The sequence below is a fragment of the Drosophila albomicans genome, chromosome 4, assembly GCF_009650485.2.
Source record: "Drosophila albomicans strain 15112-1751.03 chromosome 4, ASM965048v2, whole genome shotgun sequence".
Lineage (NCBI taxonomy): Eukaryota > Metazoa > Arthropoda > Insecta > Diptera > Drosophilidae > Drosophila > Drosophila albomicans.
The window spans coordinates 1749371-1756515 of record NC_047630.2 but is presented as its reverse complement, the minus strand read 5'-3'; the positions used below and the strand labels follow the sequence as shown (position 1 = coordinate 1756515).

Below are 7145 nucleotides of genomic sequence, written 5' to 3'. Positions count from 1 at the left end.
TGCGCTCTGCTTTGGTTTTTCTATGTATGCGTGTATGTATCTAAATGCTCGCCTATATTGGTATGTGTATGCATGGCAGACAAGCAGCTAGCGCACGTCAATTTGGTTTTGCCGCGTTTAGCGAAGTATAAGGCATCTCTTAAGCCGGACCGAATAAATCGCAGCGGCAGCGGCGCCAAAATCGCAAGTGTGTTTACAACGCGGCGAATTTATTAGCGGTTTTTTTATTCGCAAAAATGTCTTCGTCAGATGAAGAAGACGACAGCCATGAAAAGAGACATTGCGCATAAACAGCTAAACGCATAAACGTCACATGTGATGATATTTCATAAATATTTTTTTAATAGGAGTGAATGACTATAGGTTAAAAACTGCTTCTCGTATTATATTATTATAATTACATTATATCAAAAAATTGAACACATGCATCACATTTCTGCGCAATCTAATTTTATCATTCTGGGCGGCAAGCGAAAAAAACGCTGCATGCGCGGGTGAGAAAAAAAAACTGCAAATTCGCCGTCAAACCGAATTCGCTCCGCTTTGGTGTGCATACGTTCATAAAACGCAATGCAATTATAAGCTTACTGGCAGAAGTAAGAACTAATTGCGCATTACAATTTTTTAATTTTAAATATTACTGTGAAGCAGTAATTCTTTTTGCAATCACTATTTAAGAAATGTTTGAACTTTCATTTTATTTTTACATTATTTAGATAACAATAACATCTCAGAAAATTAGAAAAAATATAAATACAATTATTATTATTAAAAATTCAATCTAAAGTAATACGACAATAACATAGTTTCCATTTTTTATTTGCTATTGTCTGTTTTACTTTAGTCACTGTGAAAATATATGCACGGAAATGGCTTAAGTGAGTTACGAGAAAAGTAATTCTTATGTATGTACGTACATATGTTACTGCCGTAATTTACTTCCACGGTTACTCTGTTCTAGAAAAAGAAAATTAGCTGATCACACAAATCACTAACCGTTAGGCGGCCAAACGGAACTTGTAAATCAACGTATGTATATTAATAGTTAAATAGCTGTATGTATGTATGTATGCTTGTGTATTGATGGCAACGCCAGAATATGTGACAGCACTGAAGGCGAAACAAAGATCGATAACGACCAAACTTTGTCTGTGTATGTTTGTACAGTGGCCAGAGTAAGTGGATATGCACAGACAACGACATCGTATAATATAATGTATATAATATAATTTGCTAAAGGGTATGCTGTTTGATCGTAACTTTCTGGAACTGTATTAGTTCCTTTTAGCTCCATTTTCTTGTCGATTTGAATTTTTCCTTTGAAATTATTGAGTAGGATGTCACCAGTCACTACTTCTTAATGGTCTGGGATGTGTTGAAGGTTGATAGATAGTGTGGTTTCTAGTTCTGTAGTAGTGGTGCTACGCAGGAATCGTTTCTCAGGTTAAGAATATTATTTCTATTACAAATTGTCTTATTGCTATATGTTTCGCATTCTTGAATTACGCCATATAAAGTTTTGTTTCGAGTCATTATATTCGCGTATTTTATTTTAATTATTTCATTATTATTTTTAACTGATTTTCTTATCATTACAAGGTTCTTTACCGAATAAAGGTATCAGTAGAGCATGCTGTCGCTATTTGTTAATTTTGAGTTTCAGGAACTCTTCTATATTAATAAACATTCATCAATTAAGATTTTTAATATTCTTCTTACTATAGTTTCTGATACAATTTAATTTACAGTGCTTATTTTATCCCAACTAATTGCATTAAGTTATTGCCATTCTTTTTTTTAAAACTTGATATTTAAGCACTTTGAGAGATGTAGGGAAATTGTCTATTGTCAGAGATCTATTATCAGAGATTTAAAATCCCACGGAAGTTACTTCTTTTCTGAAAACTCGCAATTGTCCATTTGAACTTTCATGTTAGCATCTTTTAATGTGTTTTTTGAGTATGCTCGTAGTGAATAGGTCAAATGTTATCATCAAGAATGTCGTCTAGAGCCAGGTTTTCAGGTCAGGTTTTCTGACCAAAGAGAAGTCGAGTGAATTCTTACTTTCCTCAGTTAATGGCAAATGCTATGCTATACCCGTTACCCATAGGGTAGGGTATTAAAACTTTGTGCCGCCAGAAAATGTATGTAACAGGTAGAAGGAGGCATCTCCGACCCTATAAGGTACATATATTCTTGATCAGCATCAACAGCCGAGACGATCTAGCCATGTCCGTCTGTCCCTCTGTGTGTCTGTCCGTATGAACACCTAGATCTCAGAGACTATAAGAGATAGAGCTATAATTTTCGACAGCATTTGTTATGTTTGCACGCAGATCAAGTTTGCTTCAAATTTTTGCCACGCCCATTTCCACCCCGCTGCGAATTTTGGTGTATACAATAATAACTATAGTATTTATGATTTCTAAAAATTTGATTGATAAAAATGTAGAAGTTATTAAAGAAATACTTTTTTTGTATGGGCAACTATTTGGGGGTCTTATATGCTTTGGCTGACAATCTGGTATAGTTTGCACTCTATGTATACAATTTGACCTGAACTGCAAGCGGAGCTGTAAGTATTCTCAGCGATGAAAGAGCGTCCTTTTACATCAAACTGGGATCCAGATACCAAGCGTGCTAAAATTGTGGAACTCAAATTTTATCAATGTTGAGGTTGTTGTAGGTTATAAAAAGCAAGACTGTAGATCTGGAATAATAGTGCAGGTTGCAGCACCTGGAAAGGCGTGGCGTTCACGGCAGCCTCGTAATGGAAAGCCAAATTTAACTTACTTCAGATGTCAGCCACTAATTGTCCAAAAAAAGTGCAGATTTCCGGATTGAAAGTACACATTGGGAAAAAAGAGTGGAGCTGTGCGCTAGAGCGGAGCCTCAACCGAGTATGGTCAATGGTGAGAAATTTACATTTACATTTGAATTGGGAGCTGAGTGCTCATTAATTAAGAAAGTGTTTCTAATAAGTTAGTTGGTAAGAGGATTCATAGCGTTATCTCCATTTTTTTAATATTTTCGGTATATATTGAAAATAATACCGGAATATTTTGCTTAGCGGGTACCGGGTATCTCACAGTCGAGCACAGTCGACTGTAGCTTTCTTACCTGTTTTCTTGTTTTTACATTGGGCGAACGTAACATTCGACCTGAACGGAAAAAATCGAGGTTTTTTGGTGCAGTGGGAATAGGCTATAAGAGATTTTGGTAAATGTATCGAAAAAAGCGCGATATCGATGTATGTATGTATATCACTTGCAAATTTTGGAGTCTTAAAATAATTTCAAATTGTTTTTCATTTTTTAAAAAAGTAAAAACCAAAAAACAAGTAGAGGCATTTGATGAAAATTAAATAAAATTGATATATTTTTTTAATATTTGAATTCCCTCAGTGCCGCATAATTTATTAAATTGCTATTTTTGTTTGGTTTGTTTTTATTGGTTTTTATATTCTTCTTCCTGCCTGACTTTGTTTACTTTTTTATCCCAAAACAGCTTTTCGCGTGATGCAGTTCAGGTGTAAGACTTGTATCATAGAACCGCATCATTGAAGCAGATGCCCTTGGTCTAAATAGACAAATAGACACAATTAATATTAATATTGATGGTAAATAGCAAAATTAAAGAGTTCGCTCCTGGGTACCGACAAATTGAATCATGACCAATTGTGTCCTTGGTTACATGATTTGGGTACAAAGTACGGCAATGACCAAGTAGCGATGCTCAATACTTGTAAACTTACAGGCGAGTTTAGGAAAATTCAAGGCGCGCATTATTATATACTATACCTATCTAACTATACCTTCGAATTAATGACTAACGCATTGCTGTCTCCGTTCACGGTCGCTCAATAATTGAGGATCTGCACAAGGTGCAACGTCTGCATTCTGTCAACATCAGAACAATGGAATTTAATGACTTCAAAAATATTTTTACTTTTATTCGTATAAGATTCCTAATGGTATATAATAAAATGTTCTATCAAGAAATTGCTTAATTTATATTATTGATCAGCGTGAACAAAGAAGGCATTATAGCCATGCCCGCCTTTCTATCAATCAGTCCGAGTAAGAACTATGCGTATAATAATATGCCAAACAATACTAAAATCTACCGAAGTTTATATCTGTTAAACTGATATAAAAAATATACCATACAGTACAAAATACCATTACCAGATTGTCAGCCAAAACAACTTAGATGCAGCAGTACCAAATCATATTGTAGCTATAATAAAATAAAAAAATATATATCTTTTATTGGCTTGGAGATTTCTCCTTCTGCCTAAAATAATAATATTAAAATATAAAATTCAAATTTTTAAAGATGATAAACTATCAAAATCTCATATACGCTATAGAATCGGCATAACCAAATACAATAAATCATACACCAAAGAAATGTAAGTATTCTACAATTATGAAACCAAATTTGCACACCAATAACTCCATTACTTAAGCATTCGAAGCACTATTGGAATACAATGAGCAACAGAGAAAACACGCAGAAATGATTTCGCTATAGATACTGAAAGAAATAAATGTTACCAACACTCACGCACCCTCAAAAAAATAACAAGTAGGAAAGCTACAGTCGAGTGTGCTCGATACCCGCTACCCATTTTGAGTGGTATCAAAACATAGCGGTAATATTCTCAAAATTTATCAACACAATATACCACAAAATATTAAAAAATAGTAAAAACATGTCAGATTGTATATTTGGTATATTGAGGTGGTACTACATTCAAAATATACTATAGAGTGCAAAATTGTCAGCCAAAGCATATAAGAAGTGGGCGGTATTGTCCATACAAAAAAAGTATTCCTTTAATAACTCCCATAATTTTTATCTGATCGCAATCTACTTTTCAGAAATCATAAAAACTATACTTATTATAGTATACACCAAAACTCGCAGCTCTAGTTTTACGCTTGTTATTCGATTTTTTTGATTTGAGGAGGCGGAAGTGGGCGTGGCAAAAAGTTGAAATAAACTTGATCTGCGTGCAAACATAACAAATGCTGTTAAAAATAATTATAGCTCTATCTCTTATAGTCTCTGAGATCCAGTGTTTCATACGGACAGACACACAGACAGACAGACGGACATGGCTCGTCTGGGCTGTTGACGCTGATGAAGAATATATATACTTTATAGAGTCGGAGATGCCTCCTTCTACCTGTTACATGCATTTCCTGCCGGCACAGAGTTATAATACCCTTCTATCCTATGGGTAGCGTGTATAAACTTGTTAAAAATACTTTAATAATGAAAAGGATAACATTAATTTAGCTAAAGTTGGGTTAAATATGTTTTTTATGAATAAATATTTTTAATTTAATAACTTAAGTGGTAAAAGTGCATAAAAAAGTCAATGAAATCAACGGAATAAAATTGGTTTGAAGGACATGTAGCCCCTTTTTTTGTGAAAAACAGCTGATTGCCGTTGAACTGCTTTTTGCAAATGTAAGTTAAATAACTTCATTTATGTAAAAGAGAAAAATGTTGTTTTCTTATTTAACGTTAGACAGTATTTGTGATCTATTAAAAATAAGACTACGTGCAAATGTCCTCTAGTGTAAGTGGCGATGGGTATTTCACCAACAATTAGTTTCTATACAATTAACAACAATTTCTGATGACAGACAGATGACATAATGATGTTGGAGAAGGAATAGTCACGCAGAATCTATTTAATATTTTCATGAAATTCTTAATAAGCTCTGTTTTGTATGATCGTTACTATTGCCATTTATTCTGTTTTGTTTGTGATAACTAAATATAGTCGTCAGAAAAAATTTTACCACTTTATTTAACAAGAACACGAGAATTACCAGCTCGCAATGTATCGTATTTACGACTGGCATCAAAATTCTATAACGTTGAAAAGCAGAATGTTTAAACGTGTGGAGAGTTTTTCGCAATGCGGCGCTAGCAACACGCGAAAGTTGGATAGACAGAATCTAAATTTATTTTTAGGCATTTAGACGCTTAGCCGTCCGTATGAATACCTAGATCATAACTTTAAGAATTAGCATTGATTCCGTTTTATAAACCCCTTATCATCATGAAAGGTGCATGATCAACGTTAAATGCAGGATCATTATTAATAATACTCTTGGGCTTCTAGAAGAACTTAAGCCAAATCCTAGATGCTACAAACTGAATTTTTAAATCAAATGTGAATTCTCACGATAGAACGCGCTTCTTTGAATTGACCTGTTTTGTGATTACTTCTTGTTTGGCTACTTCTAAAATTTTCACTTCCTCTTGACTCGTGTCAAGTATACCCTTAAACACACAAAGATTTGTCAAAACAAACAAATATCATAAAACGTTATACAAGCAGGCAGGAATCTACAAATTAATAAACAATCTAAAATATATCCCAGAGAATTCCAAAACACAAAAAAAGTAAAATGGATTAAAATTGCTCACATATAAATGAAGAATTCATAAAACTTCACGGCGCGCCATTTTTATGTCGCGGAGTATGCATGAAAAACTCGTGCAAGTTATCACCCAGCTCACATAACAAATCGTATTGGAAATATAAACACTTTCGATTACTCACTTCAGCATATCTCCAATTAGTCCAATTCCAATTTCGCAGTCATTTTTGATGTAAACAATTATGCTTTAGCATAAACACAATTAACGTAAAGCCCAGATCATAATGCGGAAACCTAAAATGTACAGCGAATGCTGACATGTCAAAGCACAATTGTAAACACAATTGCATTTCACACTTCGATCTTTGATTTCATCATCCGTTTTGTATAAACATAAAAAAGTTTTGTCCCATCTTAGCTGACTTGCAGCATAAGTCCACTTTTCTACTTTTTAGTTTTAATTTAATATCCGAATAAAGCGGAAGCTTACAGCTCCCAACAAACAAAAATATATTTTTTTATTCAGTACAACTGAATTGATTAATTTGCATCCGTAGCCATCAAGAACGGCATAACCTTGTTAGTTTCTGATGTGCTCGTATACTAGCGAGCAACAGTGGAGACATGCTTGACATTATGGGTTTTATGCATCTCTAAAATCTCCAAATATTCATAAATTCTTGTGTTTATCTTAATAAAATATTATTGTAATCGCCCGCTACCCATTTTCGATAAAAC

At 33.8% G+C, this 7145-nt stretch overlaps 1 long non-coding RNA gene across 1 annotated transcript; it reads right to left on the bottom strand.

Moving 5' to 3' along the window:
• Positions 1-2673: 2673 nt before the first annotated feature.
• LOC127565781 (uncharacterized) lies at positions 2674-6990 on the bottom strand. The gene is made up of 3 exons (XR_007955171.1): positions 6590-6990; positions 3815-3899; positions 2674-3573 (listed from the first exon to the last, which is right to left on the bottom strand). It is a non-coding gene; the product is annotated as an uncharacterized LOC127565781 (long non-coding RNA).
• Between the last annotated feature and the right edge of the window lie 155 nt (positions 6991-7145).